Source organism: Tursiops truncatus, chromosome 10 (genome assembly GCF_011762595.2).
Source record: "Tursiops truncatus isolate mTurTru1 chromosome 10, mTurTru1.mat.Y, whole genome shotgun sequence".
In the NCBI taxonomy this organism is placed as follows: Eukaryota; Metazoa; Chordata; class Mammalia; order Artiodactyla; family Delphinidae; genus Tursiops; species Tursiops truncatus.
The window spans coordinates 73,952,847-73,977,438 of record NC_047043.1 but is presented as its reverse complement, the minus strand read 5'-3'; the positions used below and the strand labels follow the sequence as shown (position 1 = coordinate 73,977,438).

Genomic DNA, 24,592 nt, shown 5'->3' with positions numbered 1-24,592 from the left:
GCAGTGCTGAACCCCAGGCACATACACAGCGACCACTCTGAGACCTGCCAATGCTGGGAGTTGGAAGAGGTCAAGATTCCCCTCACTGTCTCCATACTCAGGTCACTTTCCTACATGTGATACCTTTCCTTCTTAAATTACCCAGCTATATTGCTTCTGTGAGCCTACCTAACTGCCTAGAATAAACACTATGTTTCCAACCCTCTTTGCTTTTTAGTATGGCTGTATAACTAAATTCTGGACGGTGGGAGTGAGGAGAAGCGATACATGCAACAACTAAAACATATGCTTAAAGGTTGGAGGTCTGCCCCGCCTCTAACCTGCTGCCTAGACAGTGGATGGGATGGCTGGAGTGCCATCTCAGACCGTGAAAGTAAGGACCATACCCTAGGGGTGGTAGAACACAAATCTGGAAGTAGCCCTGGTTTCAGATGTCTGCAGAGCTGGTGGCCAGACCACTTCTGGTCTGCTGGTCTCAGACTTATGTGGGAGAATAAAAATATGTCTGCTTAAACCACTGTTATTTTGAAGTGTGTTTGTGTCTGTGTGTGTCCATATGTCTGTATATAGTATTGTATCGTTATATAGTTATATCTATTTCTAACTAATAGACTATATTTTTTCTTTGCCTTTCCTTTCAGCATCTTGATAAATTATTATGTCACAAATACATGGCGTATCTATAATATCTATATGTATATATGCAGTTATATGTGTATATATATAAAATTATATGAGCGTGTATGTATTTATATGTATAAACTTTTTTTCTAACCTAATTTTAATAGGATGTGTGGAATTCAAAATGTTATAAGAATACGTACAGCTTCTAATTTGAAGGTCACTTTGTTAAGATAAATCACTTTAACAGCCTTTCATTAAAGGACAGGTTTGAAATCTGATTTTCCTTTTCTTTTTCCCCCCTTAAATTCTGAAAAGAACACATTGGAAGCTGTTCCACTTGGAACACAGACCACATAACTAGGGTGACTGTAGCAACCCAAACTGATACCTCTTAAATCACTTCAATATGGTGGCAGTAAAAGTTCCTGTTCTTCAGCCTACCCAAACTCTTTCTTCTCCCAAAGCTACATAATCTGGGACTCCGGGAAGTGTCTGCTATTAGCTAGAACCAGGCAATTCTTCCCCAAACAGCACAAGTTAGTGTTCAAAATTGAATAATTTCTTTATGGAAATCACGCTCTCCTACAGTATATTTGAATGAACAAGCTAACAAATGAATCTCAGAAGGCTCATTTCATTTTCCCGTTTGCCATTTTCATCTTGTTTCCTAGCATCGCATATTGAAGAGCTAACTTTAGTCCTCTAAGATGTGGAGAGGGCCAAATCAGCATACCTGGATTTTTCATTGTTTTCCTGTAAGGATTAAACTTCATTCCTGGTTATTATGTGTGTGTAAGTTTGTAGCAAGTGGATTTATACAGCTCAGTGGCTATTTTTCCTTGTTGATATCCTTTGGGGAGTTTGCTTGGAACCAATTCCTGCTTTAGGCCTCCTTGCTGTCAAAATAATATAAACACCAGGGACAGAAAATATATCTCAGTCCATCAAGCCTATCCTCTTCCTCTCTGACTATCTCTAATTAGATTCTGAAAGTTTTAAGTGCTGAGAAGGTGGGCCTCAAAACCAGACGTTCATGCTGCAGTTTAATGGGGGTGGGGACACAGGGAGGGAATTAGGGAGCACATTCTAGACTCTGTAAAATGTCCATTGGATTTTTCAGAGTGAAAATGTATGGTATTGGTATTTGTAATATGTTTCAGTTTGAGTATGTGCATGTGTGATGCTAAGCTTTTCTTTTATTCTTATTTGAGGCCTCAGATTTTCAGAAAACTTTTTAGAGGTTTGTTTTCTGTCATGAAGGCTGCATATATTCTAACCCTGGCTCACGGTATATCCGGCGGATACCATCCCATTGTCAACTTTCATTTGGTTTTAGGTGGACTTCTATGGTAAAGCAGTATTTCCTTGATTCTGTTCATTTTTTCTCTTGGCTGAATCCTATTTAGGAATCATTTTAGATTGCCTCCTCCTAGAAGCCTCCCAGATTCCCTCAAGCCTTGATTAGGAGCTCTTTTTTTCTATGATCCTACTATGTATATCCTGTGCTCTAAGTCATCTGTCAACTTGGCTGTATCTTGCATCTGGCTATTCCTAACTCAAGGGCAGGGACTCTGCCTTATTTCCTTCGGGAGCAATGGTGCCAGCTCGGTGCCTGGCCCATAGTAAACACTCAGGAAATATGTGTTGAATTAATGTATTTTTCCAGAGGGACTTATTTTATTCATGGGGTAACATTTTTTGGCATGTGCTTAGAAGTTGCAAAATAAATATTAGTTGATTGGATTTCCAGTACTTAAGTAATTCTCTGTTGCAAAGCAGGCACTTCTGAAAGACTCATTAAAGCAGTTTTCTGAAAGTGCATATATATTATACCCTATTTCCTCCTAAGTGCATGGGCTTAGTGAAAGATAAATAATAAATCGATAACATCCTAAGAATTACTGGAAGAAGCAGCACATTGTCTGTTATTCCCTGTAGGTAGTGTACAGAGTTGATGGGTGAGGAAGGCTTCTGATTTTCTGTTGTGACAATCAGTGACAACATCTGTAGTATGAATTTTTTTTTTTTTTTTTTTTGCGATACGCGGGCCTCTCACTGTTGTGGCCTCAGCGGCCATGGCACGGGCCCAGCCGCCCTGCGGCATGTGGAATCTTCCCGGACTGGGGCATGAACCCAGTCCCCTGCATCGGCAGGCGGACTCTCAACCACTACGCCACCAGGGAAGCCCTGTAGTATGAATTTTGGTTAACTTTTGAATCCATGAAGCGGAGTGTTGAGTATGGTAGATTTTGTTTGAACCAAATATCTTCTGTCCATTAAGGAGGTTTGGTCCAAAGCATCCAACAGAGTTCCTCCCCTGTTGCAGACTTGAGCTAGGAAATTTTGTTTGTAGTCATTTTTAAGCTTTTTAGAGTTTACTTACATTTTAAGTGATTAACTGATGAGAAGAAATATTTTAGTTTTGAAATTTATTTCTAAATTTTCAAAGAGCAAATTAAACGCCGACTCCTTTCAGCATCTTGTAGGTGTGCAGTTTCTTGGTGCATCACTATGTACCTAGGTTTGCAAGTCTAGAAACCGAAGTTTGTACATTTACCCAGAGTGGAAAAGGGTCAAGGCCACTGACTCATGCTTACCTAACTCATAAGAAGATGATAAATTAGAATGCCAGTGTGTTCATTCTCCAGGAGAAATATAGCTGCCAAGTTACATTCATGTTATCCGGTCAGCACTTTCTCCAGTAAGAAGTCACAGTGGCAAATTAAATTAAAATCAGAAATACACTGTACTGGGCTTCCCTGGTGGCGCAGTGGTTGAGAGTCCGCCTGCCAATGCAGGGGACGTGGGTTCGTGCCCCAGTCCGGGAGGATCCCACATGCCACAGAGCGGCTAGGCCCGTGAGCCATGGCCACTGAGCCTGCGCGTCCAGAGCCTGTGCTCCGCAACAGGAGAGGCCACAACAGTGAGAGGCCCGCGTACCGCAAAAAAAAAAAAAAAAAAGAAATACACTGTACTGGTGAGGGTGTGGGGGAAATAAGCAGTATCGTATGCCATTAATAGAAGCTTAAATTGCTACAACCTCTTTGGAGGGAAATTTTGGCAATATCTCATATAAAAATGCATATATTCTTTGGGACTTCCTTGGGGGTCCAGTGGTAAAGAATTACAATGCAGGGGACGCCGGTTCGATGCCTGGTCAGGGAACTAAGACCCCCACATGCCTCAGGACAACTAAGCCCATGCACCACAACTACTGAGCTCATGTGCCTCAACTAGAGAGCCTGTGTGCCACAAACTACAGAGCCCGGGTGCTCTGGAAGCCACGTGCCACAACTAGAGAGGGAAAACCCACACGCCACAACTAGAGAGAAGACCGCATGCCACAAAGAGCCCACGCACCACAGCAAAAGATCCTGTGTGCCTCAACGAAGATCCCGCAACTAAGATCCAACACAGCCAAAAATAAAAATTAAAATAAGTAAATAAATAATAAAAAAATAAGAATGCGTGTATCCTTTGCCTTTGCAATTTTGCTTGTATAAATTTATCCTCAAGATAAATCTTGACATGTGGGCAAAGACATATGAATAACAGTGTTCCTTGTAGCATCACTCTAGGAATCGAAGAAATCTCAGTATCTATCCAATGTAGACTGGTCAGATGATTTATGGTATATTTATATGATATAAAACTGATGCTGTTAAAGAGAATTATATATGGAATATGTATGTACATGTAAGGTAGAAAATGGACTCCAAGATATGTTACTGAGGTGAAAATGAAAGATACAGAGCTATCTGTACAATGGGCTTCCTTCCACTGTATTAAAAGAAAGGAATACACACATATATGTATTATATATGTTATATGTGTTACTCTGCAAAGTGCGTTTCTGAAGTGCAGGAGACAAGTGCTGGGGTGGGAGGAAGACTCATTTTTTACTTTAAGTGCTTTGCATCTATTTGAATATGTTACCCTGTGCTTACATGATTTATGTTTTCTACGAAAAAAGTTAAAATGATGCTCGAATAGTTTCTTGTTGAGTTTTGTTGATTTTAAAGTTAGCACCAAGGAAGGTGGTCTCGTTGCATAGCCTTGTTCTGGATGATCTCCTGCCAGAGTCACCTGCCACGCAGATCCCATCCAGCCCAGAGAGCAGTCTCTCTCAAGAGAATGTTTTCATCACTCTCTCTGGACTCAGCAGACATTGTCTCCCACTCCTGTAGCTGAAATCTGGTTTCTTGAAGGAAGCTTGGGAAACAGACCTGAGTCCTATAAGCAACACACAAGTCATTTCTTAGGTTAGGTTGACTTTGGTGTAAATTATAATCGCCAGGGGAGCTTATTCAAATGCCGAGTCCTGGATTCCACTCCAGAGATTCTGACTGACTTAGTCTGGGATGGGATTGCGAGGCCCCAGTCTCAGCGGATTCTGATGCAGATGATCTATCTGTACACTCCTCCTCCCCCTCTCCGGTCTGAGAAATTTAGAGAATGGTATTTTTCAGATCCTGTCCCTAGATTCCAAAGTCATTTGACTGTGTGCATCCTTTATTGATGAAATATTTTAAGGAAATCAGTAATAAATTATTAGCAAGTTCTTCCATTCTGTATCAGTTGATCTTTAGTAGATGTGGGGAGAAAGGAAATATGACCAAGTTCAGTTTCCTTAAGGGCTAAGAGAATGGCCTCTCCAAGGTGCCCAACTTGTGGCAGATTATTTTATGCACACTCATCTCAGCCTAAATCCTTCTTGCTCGATGTGGATGATGGAAGATAGTAACGTGTCTGAAAGCAAGGAAGAAAGAACATTTGAATTAAGTTATGGGCAGCTGACCTTTGATTTTAATCACAACTGCTTTTAAATGGAAATGGAAGGAGAAGGAATGGTAGAAGCATGGTGGTGGCAGGGTGTGGGGGGAGGGATGGGAAAAAAGAGAAAGTCAACTGAAGTGCATGGGTTTTGGAGTTAGGCTGACTTGCCTCCTGATACACATTCTACCCCTGGCAAGCTGTGTGATGATGGACATAGTATGAAACTTCTGTGTCATAACTGAAATAAGGATAAAACTGACCACATTACCATGGTCAGAAGATAAAATGAGAGAACTTTTTTTTTTTTTTTTTTTTTTGCGGTACGCGGGCCTCTCACTGTTGTGGCCTCTCCCATTGCGGAGCACAGGCTCTGGATGCACAGGCTCAGTGGCCATGGCTCATGGGCCCAGCCGCTCCACGGCATGTGGGATCTTCCCAGACCGGGGCACGAACCCGTGTCCCCTGCATCGGCAGGCGGACTCCCAACCACTGCGCCACCAGGGAAGCCCAATGAGAGAACATATTAAACAGCTTAGCTCAGTGCCTGGCATTTATCAGAAACTTAATAAATAATGGCTAATTATTTTAATAAAGGGTTAGGAAATAGAAACAGATATTCAAATGGGCTTGTCAGTCCCTTCCTTTAGCTCAGTGGACCCATTAGTCAAGAGATCTGAGTAGCAATCCCAAATCTGCCATTAGCTAATGTCTTGCATGACCTTGATCAAACCTTTAAATTCCTTGAGCCTCAGTTTTTCCATTTGTGAAATGGGAAACTTGAACTATATGGCTTGTTCATCTCTACTGTTGTTTTACCTCCAAACTGTAGGGACAAAACAAAACATTTTTTAAAATTCCTTTCTTTATCCCAATATATATCAGGCAATTACTTTTCTTATATAGAGCTTAGATGGAAGGAAGTCTTTTCTCTAAATTTGTGATCCTTCCTGTGCAGGATGTTTGAATACCTGTCTCCAGTTGACTCTCCTTAACTGCAAATCAAGCTCAGATCTTTATTTTTAATTCCTAACTTTGAAGTTTTTGATGAATTAGCACACATCTGACTATTTTGATGTGAATCTCACTGCTACGGATGTGCTCACGTGAGAGGGATCTCAGATGATTCTCCCCTCTCTTTATTGCTCTAATTTTTGTGCTCATATTTAAATCTCAGCTGTGTCCTATGATCCAGCATTCTCCCAAGTGTGTTTCATGGGACACTCGTATCTTGAGGTGCTCCATGAGAAGAAAGTTCTTTCGATTTAAAATGTGTGGAAGGGACTTACCTGGTGGCACAGTGGTTAAGAATCCGCCTGCCAATGCAGGGGACACAGGTTCGATCCCTGGTCCAGGAAGATCCCACATGCTGCAGAGCAACTAAGCCTGTGTGCCATGACTACTGAGCCTCCACTTTAGAGACTGCATGCCACAACTACTGAGCCCATGTGCCACAACTACTGAAGCCCTCATGCCTAGAGCCCATGCTCTGCAACAAAGAAAAGCCACCACAATGAGAAGCCCGCGCACTGCAACGAAGAGCAGCCCCTGCTTACCGCAACTAGAGAAAGCCCGTGTGCAGAAACGAAGACCCAACGCAGCCAAAAATAAATAAAATAAAATAAATGATTTTATAAATAAAATAAAATGCTGTAGGGCGTCCCTGGTGGTGCAGTGGTTGAGAGTCCGCCTGCTGATGCAGGGGACACAGGTTCGTGCCCCGGTCCGGGAAGATCCCACATGCCGCGGAGCAGATAGGCCCGTGAGCCATGGCAGCTGAGCCTGCGCGTCCGGAGCCTGTGCTCCACAACGGGAGAGGCCACAACAGTGAGAGGCCCGCATACCGCAAAAATAAATAAATAAAAATAAATAAATAAATAAATAAAATGCTGTACACTATATTGCCCTTCTTGGGGGAATCTCAGTGCACATAAGCATATTAAAGGCTCTGAGAACTCTACAAGGAAGGAAAAAATGGCTAAACTCAGCATCTCCCAGACTTACTCAAATTCAGAACTTTTTTTTTTAATACTAGAGAAACTGTAATCTTTCTCATAATCGTGTTACACAGAACGCCGACTGGAAAATATTTTCATAGACTATGAACGGGTTCTGGATTATCAATTCTGCTCTATTACTTGTGAACCAATCAAAGAAGTAGAAAAATCAGGTTACTGGAATATTTGTCTTGAAAAGCAACTGGAGTTAGAATTTCTGTATTGAAGTGATAGCTTTATGCTGAGATGTGCATTTGAGTACCAAGCCTGGTTTAACTCTAGGTGCCCTCTGTTAACTCACAGAGTATTGATGGACCTTTCTTGCATTCACTGCAAGACTTTGTGAGTCTCAGAATTTCACTTAAATATTTTGTTGCAGAATGTGTAACTAGCTATGCATCTGAATGAAAAATAACACCGGGTGAGTCCATAAATAAATAATTAAAATTGTATGTGAATAACCCCCGGGTGAATACCACCATGGCCATATAATGTAAAGAGTTTCAATAGAACTCCAACGAAATACATCTGTGTCTGGCTCCAAAGATTGCTTTCTGAAGATTGGAGAGGTAGATTTATTAGAGTGTACACATTTCTGATTACGCATGCATATGTTGTTGTGAGGTTTCAGGAACATTAGAGTCCTGTGTATTCTTTTCTGCTGCCTAGAGAGAAATTTGTTTCAGAATTAGGTATGACCACTCAGCTTCAGCCTACTCTTATATGAACTGTTATCGTATTTACTGACAAACAGGGACATAATCCCCCTTTAGATATTCCAGCTCAACTAGTAACTGTAAATGTTCTTTTTATTTTCTAATCTGGCAAAGCTAAGGGGAAAGAGCTGTACTAAAGTGGTTTTGTTGATGCCTGAAGTGATGCAAAACTAAGATGAATAAAATAAAGATGAATAAAATAAAATAAAGATGAATAAAATAAAATAAAAAACTAAGCAAATACAGAAAAAATAAATTAAAAATGATTTCTTTAGAATAGGTTTATGGGCTCATGTAGTTTAGTGGAGTGAGACCAAGAACCAAAAATAATCAGAGAGCCTCCTGCCTAAAAACAAACACATATAGTCAGGAACATTAGGGCATTGCTAGTTATTACACTGAAAGGATCTTCATTCAGCAATAGCAAAAATAAAGAAAAAGGGAAATGGGCTGGATCTTTGTGGATAGTTAGCTAGCATTACACGGAAGTGGAAATGGCACATTCTGGATCACAGTTGTACAATGGAGTGAGGTCCTCTGTAATTTCTTTCTCCTTTTCCATGTTAGATGAACAAATATAATTAGAGGAGACAGTAGGTTCTGATAAATCTTTAGTCCTGGGCAAAATGTTTGAATTCCTTAGTCTTCAGTTGACCATATTTAATACAAAATGAGAGTGCATTTGGGATTCCAAAGGGAGCAGTGACTTAAGCATGATACAAAAACAGTGCTTGATCTTGTATCCACTTGTTTATGGCTTGTGGCAATATTACCTACCTTCATTTGGACTCACTGATATTGCCTCCCTAGTTCATGAGTGTAGTGTGAGTGTAAAGCAGATCTAAGAGGAGCTTCTTTGTTGGAAGCGGGTAATGGGCAGTGGTGGTGCTGATAAATTATTAACAACTGGCTCTCAGGGGGAAAAAAATCTTGATATGCAGCACTAGAGGATTTGGAGATTTCCACAGGGCAAATGCTCCCACCATGGCCAATTTCAGTTTATCAACCTGACATCAGCGGGCTCACAAAATCCTGAAAATGTAACACGCAGTTCTGATGAGCCAGTGGGAGCCGGCTCCAGCACACCCCTGCTAGATTTCTTAACCCCAGGCCATTTTGTACGGCTGTTTCTGCAAATACCAGTAAGGCCCTTGCAGGCTCTGGAGAATGCCTTTTGAAAACAACTGGCCTTTATGACCTTTAAGATCCCTTTCAGAGCCCAGATTCTAGAATCCTTTCTCAAGAAAAGTTTATAAGGTGGAATGCGTTGTAACTGTGTGAGATGAAGTGTTTTAAAATATCAGTTTATACTGATACTATTCTTTCTAATACTTCCTAGAGAGCTGGTGATTTAACTCGGATACTTTTAGAGAATATGTGTAAAATATTTAAAAAGTGGTTTTAGGGAAGGCAAGTGATTCTGACTGGTACCTGCGGATACTTCTGGTCTTTGAGCACGGAGCCATTGCCAGATGAGATCTTTGAACATGACAAAATGTTGCGTGTCATGTAGGATGGAGGCTAGCAAATGTCACTCCATCAACCGAATCTCGCCTGCCGCCTGTTTCTGTGTGGCTCATGAGCTAAGGATTGTTTTTACATTTTTGAATGGTTAAAAAAAATAAAAGGTGTAATAATAATTTGTGACACATGAAAATGATAGTTTCAGTGACTATAAATAAAGTTCTGTTGGAACACAGCCTTGCCCTTTCATTCATATCATCTATAATATCATATCATCTCTGACTGCTTTCATGCTATACCAGCAGAGTTGAGTAGTTGCAAAAGAGAATGTGGGGCCTGCGGAGCCTGAAATATTTACTATCTGGCCCTTTGTTCAAAACGTTTGCCAACCCCTAATCTAGGGAATAAGTCTCTGAGGAAATATGACCAGCTGGTACAAGGTTCTGTATGGTGACTGAAGACATAGCAATAGGAAAGCCAAATTCATCCATAATGAGATTGAGAGGAGTTGCACAATGAAATGGAGAGAGCCACAAACGTCCCAAAATATGAAAAACATTAAGGAGAAATAAGGAATTTCTCACTCTGCCCAAATCATCTCCTTTTAGGTTTTTTTGTAACCTAAGACAAAGAAACTTTTCTTCTCATGCTGTCATGTTGATGTGTGCTGAGTTAGATGGTCTCCTGCTGCACAGGGACCCTGATGCTTCTACTCAGTAAAGGAGTGTCATTGGTGGTTCCAAGGGCTGGCTTTGGAAGGCAGCTATGCTCACCACTGTACCGCCTACAGCACTTACAAGGCCTGGCTTTGGAGTCAGACAGATGGGGATCATGTCCTAGCTCAGCCCCTTATTTGATGTATGATCGTGGACACATTTCTTTTAACAGTTCTCAACTTCCATTTTCTCACTTACAAAATATCAGATTATTCTGAGTATCAAGTAAAATATTTAAATTGCTTAGCACGGAATCTGACACATAGTAAGTGTGTAATAAATGTTACTTTTTGCTTGTACACTGTTGTTATTGGTATTATGTTATTGGTGTTATTATGCTTGTATACCTCAGGGCCTCCCATACATGTACATATTTATGTTTTGGGTTAAGCTTTTATTCTTTCAGTAGACAGAAATAAATATTTAATTTGGCAGTATCTTGACATATAACACAAATTCTTTTCACACCAAACACTCCATCTTCTGGATATTGTCTCAAAATGAAATTCATGCAAGTGTTACAGTCTCAGTCAATATTTCAAACTTTGGTTTGGTGAGAAGGTGAAGTGCCACATTCATTTCTTCCCAAGAGGAGGCTGCCCTCCAGTGGAAACAACTCTGGTAAGGGGAGAAAATCATTTTGGTAGTTAGGACTATGCAACAACTGTTCTGTAAAATTCTTTTCTGTTACAATATATATGTTTATGAAATTTAAGCATATCTGCAGGGGAGAAAACGCTCCCACTGTCCTAGTACCTCCACAGTCTGCTCTAATGATGGCATTCACCAATTAGACATTCATTCCTTTGACATTCATCTTCTGTCCCCCCACGTGGTACAGGCATTTCTTTAATCAAGTAATTCTTTTTTTTTTAAATTTATTTGTTTATTTTATTTATTTTTGTCTGCGTTGGGTCTTCCTTGCTGCGTGGGTGCTTTCTCTAGTTGCGGCAAGCTGGGGCTACTCTTCATTGCAGTGCGTGGGCTTCTCATTGTGTTGGCTTCTCTTGTTGAGGAGCACGGGATCTAGGCACGCGGGCTTCCGTAGTTGTGGCTTGTGGGCTCTAGAGCGCAGCCTCAGTAGTTGTGGCGCCTGGGCTTTGTTGCTCCGCGGCATGTGGGAACTTCCCGGACAAGGGCTTGAACCCTTGTCCCCTGCATTGGCAGGCGAATTCTTAACCACTGCGCCACCAGGGAAGCCCAATCAAGTGATTCGTAACCTCGGTTTCACAATAGAAAACTAAGGTGCTTTAAAACATCCCGATGCCTAGGTTGCACCTCAGTTCAATTAAATCAGCATCTCTGGGGGTGTAGGATCTAGGCATCAGTATTTTAGTTTTAAAGTCCCCTGCACACACTGCACACAAAGTTTAGCCTACAGCGAAGATTAATAATCACTGCTTCAAACCTTTTGGTTTTTAAACAAACTTGTTTTTGAACAAAGTAAAGCAGAAATACTGCTCTCAAGTCAGTATGGTGTCTGCTCTTCTTAAGCATGCATAAGTGTGCTTGTATTGGAGTCTCATCTCCAGGGAAATTTACTGGTAGAATCTTGTTTCATTAGCTTGTTAATAAAGAAGGATCTTATAGGTAGTAAAAGGGGGTGATAAGAAATGAATCTTTGCTACTTCTCCAACTGTAAATCCCACCGATGGGTTCTGTTTGGGACCAGTAATTATTTAGACTTTGATAACCTCATGGCTAAAGTGTACAGAGGCATTTGGGCTCACCTGTCAAAAATGCATTGACATAGCATGAATTTATAAAAGAATATTTTCTATGTATTCACTGATAGTCATGTGTTTTTCTTTAGCCTGGTGATTATACATGCTGCTAAATTTTCTTCTCATTAACATACGGTTTCATGTGTTTAGTTCATTATAGATATTTTATTGATCTAATCTTTTACTTAAATAAGAATTGCTATAGTTGTTTCTGAGTTTGAGGCTATTGAAGGAAGTTTAATTAATTTTGTTATCTGTGAAATAAAAATAATGATATTACCTACCTCCTCGGGTTGTTAAGAAAAGGGAAGAGATAATGTGTGTGAAACCTCCTAGTGGCTGGTATGCAAGTAGGCATACCAACGTTGTTATGATATTTAGGCAAAGTATAATAGAGGTCAAGAACAAAGGTACTGGTGTTAGTCTCCCTGGGTTTAAATCGCATCTAGACTACCTGTCAGTTCTGTGTTGTTAGGCAAATTAGTTACCCTCCTTAAGTCTTCATTTCCTTTCCTGGAAACTTTTAGGCAACTTTGCTTTTGGGGGGGGGCGGTAAGGTAGCTGAAAATTAAATCAGTTAAGTGAAATCATGAATTAATGTGCTAATCACTATTCCTGGCATTTGGTAAACACCTTTTCGTATACATACCAAAGGAAGAAAGTGTATGTGTGTGTGTGTGTGTGTGTGTGTGTGTGTGTGTGTGTGTGTGTGTATGCACGTGTGCATGAGAGACAGAGAGAGAGAGAGAGAGGTTATATATTCAGTCAGAGCTGGAAGCGCCCTTACCTTGCTCCTTGAGGTCCCTGAACCAGCAATATCAGCATCACCCGGGATTCTATTAGAAATGTGTGATTTCACCACCCCAGACCTACCGAATCAGAATCTGCATTTTAAAAAGATTCCTGGTGATTTGTGTTCACACCTGAGCAGTTCTATTCTAGTCAACGGATGGCAAATACAGGGCAAAATTGCCACCACTCCCTTGTAGAACACCCTTGGCAGGCATCAGTCATCAAGCATGGCACTCTATCCCTCAGCATCCTGCCTAACTACTCCAGACAGCCTCAGCTAGTTGATAGGAATTGTCATGCGAGATGCGACCTATAGGAGAAGAAACTTATTGCATGGAAACAGCGACTTGCCTGAGCTAGAAAGGCAGCGAGTTGTCCAAACAATACTCAAATTCAGGGTGTGTAACCCTCAAACTGGTAAAGCTGTAGATTACACTGCCTCCACGGCGCCATTCAGCAACTCATAGCTACAGTATAGCTGGCTTTCTGCAACAACTGGCACGTCAAAACCAGAAGGACAAAATAGGATTCTGTGACACCATGGAAGCTGAAAAGAAATTGCTTAAAATCAGATTAACAGTGCTACTGTGTTTAAAACCCAAAGCCTAATGGTAATCCCTGTGGTGATAATCTAGGCATTGTGAATTAAAAATATCTGTGATGATCGGTTAATTCCACTGATTTCCAAAATTCATTTCTCTTTAAACTTTTTTTCACTTAAGCATTTTCTTTTTAACAAAGGCTTTAGTACTTGAAGGTGGAGTCACTGAAGTGACCAGTGAATCCATTAGACACAATTTTGCAAAACTAACATTGAACAGGGCACTGAATGAGGACATATGTATACTGCCTTTGCCTCTTACAATTGTTTTTGCTTGAAATTTTAAATCTTAGGCTGGAATGAGCCTTGAGATAGCATACGATCCAGCTTCTGTCTCCTGGGAAGGAGGGAAGAATTTTGTTCATCACCAGCGACAAATATGTTCTGCCTAGAGCAGAAATGGAAACACCATCCTAATACCTCTGAAATTTATCTTAAGCATCACGTCTGCTGTTGCACTGAGGCTGCTAAACATTTTCTGACTCATTACTCAAATGACTCATGCTCCATTTAGTGTGGAGGGAATACATGGAGAAGCAGCCAGATCCAACCGAGTGAGTAAGCAACTGGCCAGAGTTCCTTGCATTTTGTTACCTGGGCCGTTAATTTGCTAGAAATCTCAAGATGTTAATGTTCCTCTGAAGCGTCTGGCTGACGTGAAGAGGCTTCTTCTTCTACTCTGGAGAGTATACCAAAATTTCTCCTTCTCAAAATGAAACAAGGGATTCCCAATTTTCACATTTCAGGTTTATCCCAAGCCGTAATAATAGTTTAGGCAATGTAGGACAGACTCTATCAATTAAAAAAAAACTACATATTAATATATCTGTATATATATGTATATATAATGCTATATATTTATATATCTATGTCTATATATATATGTATTTGCATATATATGTATGCAGTGTATTTTTGTGTGTACATATGTATAGGTGTATATGTATGTATGTGTGTGTGTATATCTGTGTGTATATATGTGTGTTGGTTTACTTTAATCAAAACTATAGTCATTTGTTTCAAAATTTTCAGGAAACAGTTCTTTCCCCAGTGCATTAACTTAGTCAATATACACATCATTTTTATGATTTGGAAGTTTTCCATATACAAGCATATTTGACTCTCTGCCACAAGAGATGGGTGAAAGGATAATTGCAGATGCATGAAAACCAGAACCAAGGATCTATGACAGTGTCTCTTGAAATAACATTAAAGGTCAGATCATAAAATTACTTTCCTTTTTTGAGTATTTTATTTCTTTGCTTGGAATTAATTTCATATCCAAAGGCATGGTATATGAAAGAAGACATCTAGGAAATGTTTTCTAGGAATTAGCTCTCTTCAATAGTCAAAAAGGAAATTTGGAAACATGTCTGTATAAATAAATATAGTCACATTTATATAAATTCTTTGTGACTCTCTTCAGTGGTGATGCAGTATGACTCCCTCATTAAAATTTTCATTTATTTTAGAATACTAACATAAGGATCAATGAAACCCATTTTCTCCTTGGAGTCAACTACTTTGTTTTTGGTTTGTGTGTGTGTGTGTGTGTGTGTGCTTTATTGAAGTAGAGTTGATTTACAATGTTGTATTAGTTTCGGATGTACAGAAAAGTGATTCATATAAATATATTCTTTTTCAGATTCTTTTTCATTACAGGTTATTACAAGATATTGAATGTAGTCCCCTGTGCTATACAGTAGGTCCTTGTTTATTTTGTATATAGTTCAACTACTTTGTTTTGTATTAACTTTTCAACTAATTTTCTTTTAAACTATTCTTAATATGTATGCCACATGAAAAGAATGTGTTCTGCATAAGGTAGAAATTAAACTGGCTAATTTCCAGCAAATGAAATTACGCAGGTAATTTATAAGAATAGGATCTTTTTTTCCCATTTTAAACTATAGGCTGAATAAGAAAGGGCAGATAATGTAAATATTTATAAACTAGATACGTAAATGGATTGCAATTCTCTATCCCTATCTATGTATTTAAGTGTCCATTCTCTGTGTTCAGAAATGGATTTTGGAAGATATGTTGGTTTTCTTTCATCATCTTCCTCCCCTTCGTGCATGATGTTGGGCTGGAGCCATACAAAGTGATTTAAACACACTTAGTCTCAAGCCTTTAGGAACTTAAAGTGATCTCTTTAGCCTTTCAAAGAGCTTGCTATGAAATTGGAGTCACCTGGAGTTATTGAAGCAATTGAATTACTGTTAACTAATATTAGAAAAGGGAAAGCAGAAGACTGAAGTCTGTTTTCCTAGCAGCTAATGAGGCATCTAATGATTCAAATGTCACTCTAAAGCTCGCCTCATTAAGACCGCATCTTCTTTTCATAAATGTCCTGGGGTAGCCGAACAAGTATATATATTCACTTACTTGAAATAAGTAACAGAGCTTTCCAACCAAATTTAAATATGAAAGGAAGCTTCTTAGCATTGATATCTTCTAAATGTGTAAACACATTTCTTAAGAACAGCATCAGAGAGGTGGACTCTGTATCTTTATTCTTACAAAATTCAATTTTTGGATTATTTGAAAGTGGAGTCTGCCATCAAATTAAATGCACCATCGACTACATGTTTATTAAGAGATTTATTACCAGTTGCCTTATTTACTGTACTTTTATTAAAATACTACTGCAACTTCCATCTGAACGCTCCTAATTTAGATATTTAATGGGAGGTCATAAGGCACTGAATTGTCCCTGTTATTTTTGGCCTACTAGATAGCATGGGGCACCTAACTTTAGGGGAATAAATTAAAGGGAGGGAATCTAGGTAGCTTCTGGACATTCGGGAAGCCTGTGCACTTGATTTTTCAAATTGCTGCTGAAATGCAGCTCCAAAATTAGATATATGAAAGCTTGCTTCCTGAACTGGCTCAGTGTTTATTTAAAAGAGCCAGAAGAACCATGAAGTTGTAGGCCCTGTGCTTGGGTAAATGCCCAATAAATATCTGTTGAATAAATGAATGAATCAATGAATTGGGTATTACAATTTGGGGTCAATACTCTCTTTTTTATTTCTTTGAGAAATAGCAATAAAGGTGTTTTTCCATATTTACATCTATATTTAAAGATGGTGATCTCCATGTTGGATATGTACTTATCAGTGGATGAGAGCAGTGTGTATACATAAATCTACCTATGGATACAAATATGTAATTAGATTCACAAGCTGTAGGAAATGGGGAGAAGTATACAGGTTTTCAGACTTTCCAAACTGCCTAGAAAGATGGGTATTAATAGTGTTGCCTCCGGAGAGTTGGTTTTTCATCAATCACCATCTCCGTTCCGAGGAAAGCCCTTTTCCCATTACTTTTCTATTTTAAATCTATTCCCCTGCCCTGGCTGATTGAACCTTTCTGAAATGTGCCAGGCAGAGAATCTCGCCTCTTCTCTCAGCTTGGAAATAATAATGTCTTCACATTTTCATGGCCTTTTCTGAAATGGGAACCTTTCATTTATGTTTCACCCTCAATTGAAATAAATTGATTAACGTCATGGAATTGTGTTTCACCACAGACCTTTCGAAACAAAAAGCTGCTTTTCTTATGTGGTAAGGGAACAGATTGTCCTAGATTTCTTTATGCTCCAAGGACTCAGGAGCAAAGGATCTGTTTTATCATTACATGTTATTGAATCCTAAAGAATGATCAGGTTTCATTGCATCCCTTTTGCTGTGTTTTTCCCTGGAGCAGTCCCAGACCCCAGGCCCTTGGCATTTAGTAATCACAGAGCTCTCTCTGGGACCCCTCTTCCAAATCTCTCAGATTTTCCATCTCCTTATCTTTTTGCCCTATGAAAGGTTCTGTACCTTGCCTTCCACTTCTTGGTTTTTTTTTTTTTTAGTTGTAATAATCATATTCTTAATTTCCAACGATCATCATCTTGCCTCTTACACTTGCATTTTCCCCCTCTCACAGCACTTGTGTTGATTAATCTCTGTTTCACCAGGTCCATTCCCCTCTCTTCCCTGCCCTGCATCCCCTGAACTTCCTTGCTGGTTTTCCCAGTGAGAGGCATCAGGACAAGTTTGGAGGATGAGCTGAGAACAAAGTCAGGATATTTTTTACCTCCTCTCTTTTGCCTCTCAGCCTCATCTCTAGTTGTAGGTGCGTCCTTCTGTTACTGCAGCTCCCTCTGGGCAGCTTGGTCTCCAGGGGTAGCGCTCACTGACCTTGAGTAACACTATTCCTCCCCTGGCCCTTCAGCATTAGGGGTCGTGATGGCTCCCCTTGTTGCTAGTCTCTGGTGCCCACCATCCATCATTTGTTTTCTAACACTGTCCATGCCTTTATTCAAGACTCTTCACCTGAACCATCAGGAATGAATTCTGTTCTCTGATGGATAGACAACCTGTTCTCAGCTTATAGATGTGGACTGTTCTTGATTTCTCTGAGGATTTGAATTAGAATTTATATTTGTAAGTTCCCATTTGACTCATGACTTCTGTCTCTGTTGCCAGTTGTTCTCTCAATGTTAATTTTTCTTAACTCTTTTATTCTTTCAAATGAAAATCTCATTTGATTAAATAGGTAATTCGTAAGGGTTTCCTCCCCTGCTGTGAACGCCGATTTCTACATCTGATGGGTCTCCCTGCCTTCAGTTCCAGTCCACTGAGCCCTCCTGGACATCATAACCAGATGAATATTCCTTGTACACCTCTCTCTGATGTCTAAACAACAAAAAAATTAGATTTTTTGGTTTGGTATTGAAAATCTTTGAGCATCTGGATCTCAGCTTACCATTTTGATTCTCTTGTCTCAGTAGACCCTCGACCTAGATTTCCCTTCCTCACAAGCACATCTTTCTCATCCCTCTTTCTATGACTGTGCACATCTAATTTGTACTCATGTTCCTAACTAGCTTGTCATCTACCTTCTCAGCCAAGTGCAGAGATCCCTTCCTCCTTCACTCTTATTCTGACCTTTATCACTTACCTCCTTGTCTCACATATTTCACTGCATGTCTGGTCTTACCAACTAGAAGGTAAATTCTTTGGAGACTAAGATTTTTAAAAATTTTGTTTCTCGTTCAATTATTCACTCTCCACTCCTTCAAACACTTTTGCTATTATCTCTGTTCTCGGGGCTATCAAGATGAGACAAGCAGTGTTCCCAGCTTCAAGAAGCTCACAGACAACTGGGGAGACAAGCACATAAGTAATGGGGACACAGTGTGAGAAGGGCCATGATAAGACACAGATGAGGCAGGAAGAAGGAAGGAGGTCTGGGAAGGCTGGGATGGCTTCCGTGGGTTTTCTTACCCTGGCAGGTGGAAAGAATGACAGAAGATGAGCAAGGGGCGCTCTATAAATATTGGTCAACTGATGGAGCTTTGTTTTTAACTTAGGAATGGGGGCATCCAAGGCTACACGTTTAAGTAAGGCCTTGGTTCCAAAGTGACCAATTGGACCATGGTGTAGCCAAAGTATGGGTTGTTATCCCAGACGGACTCTTCACAATCTCGAAGTTTCCATTCCCAGGCTGCGATTCTTGAGGGGTTAGGAGGGGAGTATAAGACTCACAGCACTCCACAATGCGTCCTTTTCAGCTGTGGCTGGCTGCTTTTCTGAGAGCTTAGCACCTGCCTCAGCTGTGCCCAGTTACCAGATGATGGACAGGTGGTACTGTTTGAAGCTAATGTGGCACTGATCAGCCTCACTCTGGTCTATGCTCAAAGCTAGTTGTAATAGTTAGGGCTTCAAAAAAAAAAGCTAAGGTAAAAAGAGAAGAGGAGAAAGAGATGCAAGGATGCAGCTGATAATTTGTGAGCAAAATTGCAAGCTTACGTGGCTTTGCTGAGGTTGCTTCCCTTGTTGCTCTGCAGGAAAAGGCAGAAAGTGAGAAAGCGGAAAGTAGGAAAAAAGGAGATGGCTTGGAAGTTTTGAAGAGCTCCTAGACTCCTGGCCTTTTCTAGCTCTCCCAGCCACTGGGTTTCATTTTTTAATTAAGAAATAGAACACAGTAGTGGAAAGTACCCAAGACATAAACGAACACACCATGAATTGTCTCCACTGGGAGAATCTTCAATTTTCTGCCTGGAGGGAGAAAGGTCAGAATCCAGGTGATGAGAGTTGTTTGACCCCGCCCTTCCTCCAGCCTTTAATTGGGGGCAGCTGACCTTCCTTTCATTTTCCCTTTTGGAAAAGCCAGAGAGAGTGGAGTGTGTGTCGTCTCTCCTGTTTCCTAGAGCTGCTCTGGATCCTGCAGGTCAGTCCTCGGCTCAGGAAGGGCACATGTAGATCCTGGGGAACAGGAGAGTTCACGCTGGAGGTGGGTGAGAGGGGCACGAGTCTTTCAGGCCGAGTTTTGCAGTGCTCTGGCCTCTCCTTCCTGTTCTCACTGTGGATATTTAGTTTGGGGATCTGAGGCGGGGAGAAAAAGTGCCGGAGGTGGGACTAGGATATGGCTGGGACATTTGCTAGCAAATATCCGCTTTTCTGCAGAAATTCAAATCCACAGTGAGATTGGGAAGGGACTTCTGCAGGGGAAGGGAAAGTATCTGATGGAAATGGTCATAATTCCTAACAGTGCGCCGTGGTAGCCTCATGATTTGGGTCCACCCTCTGCAACTGGGTTAGTGACTTAGCCTTCTGAGGTCTATACTTTCTGGTACAAAGCCAGGCAGTTCTGGGGAAGAGCTTGTTCTTTGGCTTTGGACAGACATGAGTACAGGTCCTGGACCTGCCATTTAGTAGCTTTGGGACTTGGGCAATTCATTTTGGTCCTTTCAGCCTCAGGTTTTTTTTTTTTTTTTTTTTTCTTTGGTACGTGGGCCTCTCGCCGCTGTGGCCTCTCCCGTTGCGGAGCACAGGCTCCGGACGCGCAGGCTCAGCGGCCCTGGCTCACGGGCGCAGCTGCTCCGCGGCATGTGGGATCCTCCCAGACCGGGGCACGAACCCGCGTCCCCTGCACCGGCAGGCGGACTCTCAACCACTGCGCCACCAGGGAAGCCCCAGCCTCAGTTTTATCAACCAAAAAGTGGGAATAATAGGAGCTATCTCACTGAGAGGATGAAATGAAATACTACACATCGAGCAAATTGGTGGTGGTGGTGGTGATTAAATAGCTCCCCTAGTTGCTGACCAAATGGTCCCAGTGTTTTATCCCACTATCGCTTTCCTTTTTACATCTCCTCAGCCAGCATTCTGCTCTTTTTACACTAGGATGTTTAAGGGACTTTTGACTCAGGTCAAAAGAAATAATGTGGTAAATCTGTCCCTCTATGCCATTTAAAGTCTTCTATCCTTTCTGTCAATGGGCCACATGTGTTTTGTTTTGTATATTCTAGGACTTGGGATGGTAGGAGTTATGCCAGGGGTAGAAAGAGAAACCACAGGGCATGTGTTACGTGGGGTATACTAATGGACCTCACAGTTGGCTACCAGTATAGGGTGGGATGCGTGGTCTTTTTGAAAATGTTGGCTGTGGACTTTTTTTTTTTTTTTTTGCGTTACGCGGGCCTCTCACTGCTGTGGCCTCTCTCGTTGTGGAGCACAGGCTCCGGACACTCAGGCTCAGCGGCCATGGCTCACGGGCCCAGTCGCTCCGCGGCATGTGGGATCTTCCCGGACTGGGGCACAAACCCGTGTCCCCTGCATCGGCAGGCGGACTCTCAACCACTGCGCCACCAGGAAAGCCCCATTGAAAATGTTGGCTGTGGACTTTTAAGCTCTTATGTTATCAGCAATCTGTTTTTTCTGCCATTGTTATTTGTAAATATGCTTAGAGGTTAGGATATGATAGACGTATCCAGTAAATAGAACAAATATTAATTATGAAATACAGAGAGGATATAGCCTACTGATGCTCAGCTTGGAGTAATTAAAATAAAAGGAATTCTCTCTATATGTGCAGAGAAGAATGCCACTTACTACTTTTTTGTACTGCTTTGAAATTGGAGATTTTACATCTAATTTCTGCCCGATTACTTCTGTTACCTTAGTCAGTTGGCTATTGATGGCTTATCTTGGAGTGTTGGTTTCAAGTGACCATGATCGAGAATTCAGACTCTAAACCCAAAAAGACATGCAAGATCTTTATAATCCATATTTTCTAACGTGAGTTCAGAAAAATCCTAGTCACTTGACATGATCTATCCCCAAAGAATTCTGTACGTAGGGAGATGCTGCAGATTGTAGTGCCTCCTGGAGCCAACAGTAAAATAGTTAATCTTCTGCCAAGTCCTAAAACCTCTGTAAAACCTGTGTAGTTGGATTATTCAACTCTTTCCCAAATCCCTTTGAACACGGAACCTTTTCTTCATGTAATGCCTGTTCAATCTTCCAGAACAAACTTGGGGAAACACTATCTTGTTCCAAGCCTTCATTTTGGAAATGAAAAGCAAAGGCCAAAGAGGCGATTTGCCCAAGTTTGCTATATGGTGAGGCCCTTGAATTTTCTGCCTGTGTTCCAAATCAAACATTATTACCTTGTAATTGAAGGAAGATGCTAATGAAAGGGAATTCTTCCTCTCATGGACTTTGCCTAATAGCTTTTGTTAACTTGCTTTCTGATCTTTTCTGCATTTTGGTTTTCAAAGAACACTCTTTCCAGAGAGGGTACATACTAGTATTGTTTATTGTGTAACCATGTAAGTTCTATTGTAATTACAATTTTGTTTCTTTTGAATCCATAAGCTTTCTCTTTTCCCTCTAAAGCTCACCTGTCTTTTATTCCCCCCCAACCCCCAACTTTACACTGGCAGAAATGTCACCGTCCCTTGTTCTTCGTCTTGAGCATTACCCCACGTAACCGATCTGAGGACCTGCTTTTTGCTCCCAGAGAATATGCACATTCCTGTGCGCTGCAAGATTTTCTCAAATTCTCCTCAGAAGCTGAACGACTTCTGCATAATCTACTACTGCAAAAGGAAATTAATTGATATTATTAATGTTTTTCCCCTTGATGGCAATTGTTTTCTTGATCTCAGTGTAGGTAATACATTATGCAGGGTTCTGAATGTTGGCTTGTGGATGTGCCACTCACTGGGGTCATTAAGTACCCTAAACCACGCTCCTCAGGATGCGCCTTAAAGAGCAGAATTGCAGGGCTTGCTCGCCAATCTCCTGCAAACTATGATGGCCACTAAGTGTTCTGAGAACTCTGGAATGAGTGTTCTCTTCAGTCCCGGGTTGGCAGTATTTGATGTGAATTCAGTGTGGTTCAGTCCAGCTAACGTTTGCTTTCTCAGAGTCAAAACATGTGCTCTGTTCTGGAGATTATTTTTTTTAAACGTATTTTGTATTGTTGCTGCCCGTGAAGAGTTCACCTTCCAGTGAATAAGACCAACTTCTAAATGAACATGACACAGGGTGTTAAGTGCCGTATTATATGGTGTGCAGAAGGCTAAGGCACAAACAGGAGTAAATTCAATGGGAAAAGGCTTTATGAAGCACTTTGATGGCATCTTGAAGCACATCTCTTTGAAGGCCAAGAAGCTTGGTAATTGAAGTGTGATAAATATGTTGTAGGCTTCCGTGCCCTCACGGTCTCTGTCCCACTTCCAAAACTCTTGTTCCAATTAGAACTCTTGCTCTCAAAATACGCCATATATGGAAATGTATTAATATCAAGTGTATTGATGTAAAAATTCACCATTTCATTCCAGATTATATAAGTTTCAGTGTAACCCTTTAAATAGGCCGTCCTATTATCTTCTTCCTCTATATGATTATTCCTACCACCTCCTTAGTGCTTATTATAGGTCAGCCTCTGTACTGAGAAGCTCCCATTTCTTTTGTTTTTAATGTATATATCAGTCTTTACTAAGTGTTTTTTTTAATACAGCAGGTTCTTATTAGTCATCAATTTTATACACATACATGTCAATCCCAATCGCCCAATTTAGCACACCACATCCCCACCCCACCCCGGGGTTTTCCTCCCTTGGCGTCCATACGTTTGTTCTCTACATCTGTGTCTCAACTTCTGCCCTGCAAACTGGTTCATCTGTACCATTTTTCTAGGTTCCACATACATGCGTTAATATACAATATTTGTTTTTCTCTTTCTGACTTCACTCTGTATGACAGTCTCTAGATCCATCGACATCTCAACAAATGACTCAATTTCGTTCCTTTTCATGGCCGAGTAATATTCCATTGTATATATGTACCACAACTTCTTTATCCATTGGTCTGTCGATGGGCATTTAGGTTGGAGAAGCTCCCATTTCTTGCTGTGTTTATTTTCCATGTAATCCTGACAATGATCCCATGAAACATTACTTTTCAAACTTGTTGACAGATTAGAATTCTCTGGGGAGCATCACAAACTACTACTGCCTGTGTTCTAGCCCCAGAGGCTGATTTAATTGATCTGGGATGTAGCCTGGGCTTTAGGGTTTTTAGAAGATCCCCAGGTGGTGATGAATATCGTTTAAAATTGATTGTGGTCATGGTTGTTAAACTCTGTGAATAGATTAAAAACCATTCAATTGGATACTTTAAATGGGTGAATTGTATGGCATGTAAATTATATCTCAATACAGCTCTTATATTTAAAAAAATCCTAGATGAATAATTTGGGAAGTACTGCTATAAAGTAAATGGAGAAACTGAGACTTGGAGAAACTTAGTGACGTGCCCAAACCCTCATAGCTAGCCACGGTGGAGTAAGAACCTAGGCAGTCTGACGCTAGAGTTTGTTCTTACCAGTTACTTCATCCTATTGTCTTAAAACATGAAGATGATTCTGCTATCCCATGACTCCACAGTATATGCTTGGAGAAGTAGTGATGGATTTGCTCCCATCTATCCACACACCCTCAACATGTCATGTTGTATAATCAGTGGATCTAATTTGCAAAATCATTGGCATTAAGACAAGATAAAGGAATTAGCCCGTTTGGGAATAACATTCTGAGTCGGTTTATCACAGTACTGAAATGAGCTGAGCTAGCCTCCTTTGGTGGCCAGGAGGCATCCTCTGAAGCACATTGAAAGAAGAACACATGGGTATCAAAGTTATAAATTCAAAACCAACTGTTCCACATCCTGGAACCTGAAAATAGAATTCTATTTAAGAGATACTGCCTGGAATGTTACCTTGCTCTTTGTCAACCCTCTACTGAATTTGGGTATAAAACGCACATAAAAATAGTTCAACTATAATGGGAGAAATGTTTGGGTTTTGTCTGCAGATTGGGAATAAGAAGGCAGGCCTGCTT

General features: G+C 40.7%; 1 protein-coding gene across 23 annotated transcripts in view; it reads left to right on the top strand.

The window, feature by feature from the left end:
* FHIT (fragile histidine triad diadenosine triphosphatase) overlaps positions 1 to 24,592 on the top strand; it is a 1,451,419-nt gene that overhangs the window by 626,824 nt on the left and 800,003 nt on the right. The window contains exon 1 of one of the 23 annotated variants that reach the window (XM_073811321.1): positions 19,574 to 19,632. The exons of the other annotated variants lie outside the window; for them this stretch is intronic. The gene's annotated coding sequence lies outside the window, so the exon portion shown is untranslated. Of the gene's footprint in view, positions 1 to 19,573; positions 19,633 to 24,592 lie in introns of those variants that run through there. 23 annotated transcript variants of the gene reach the window in all.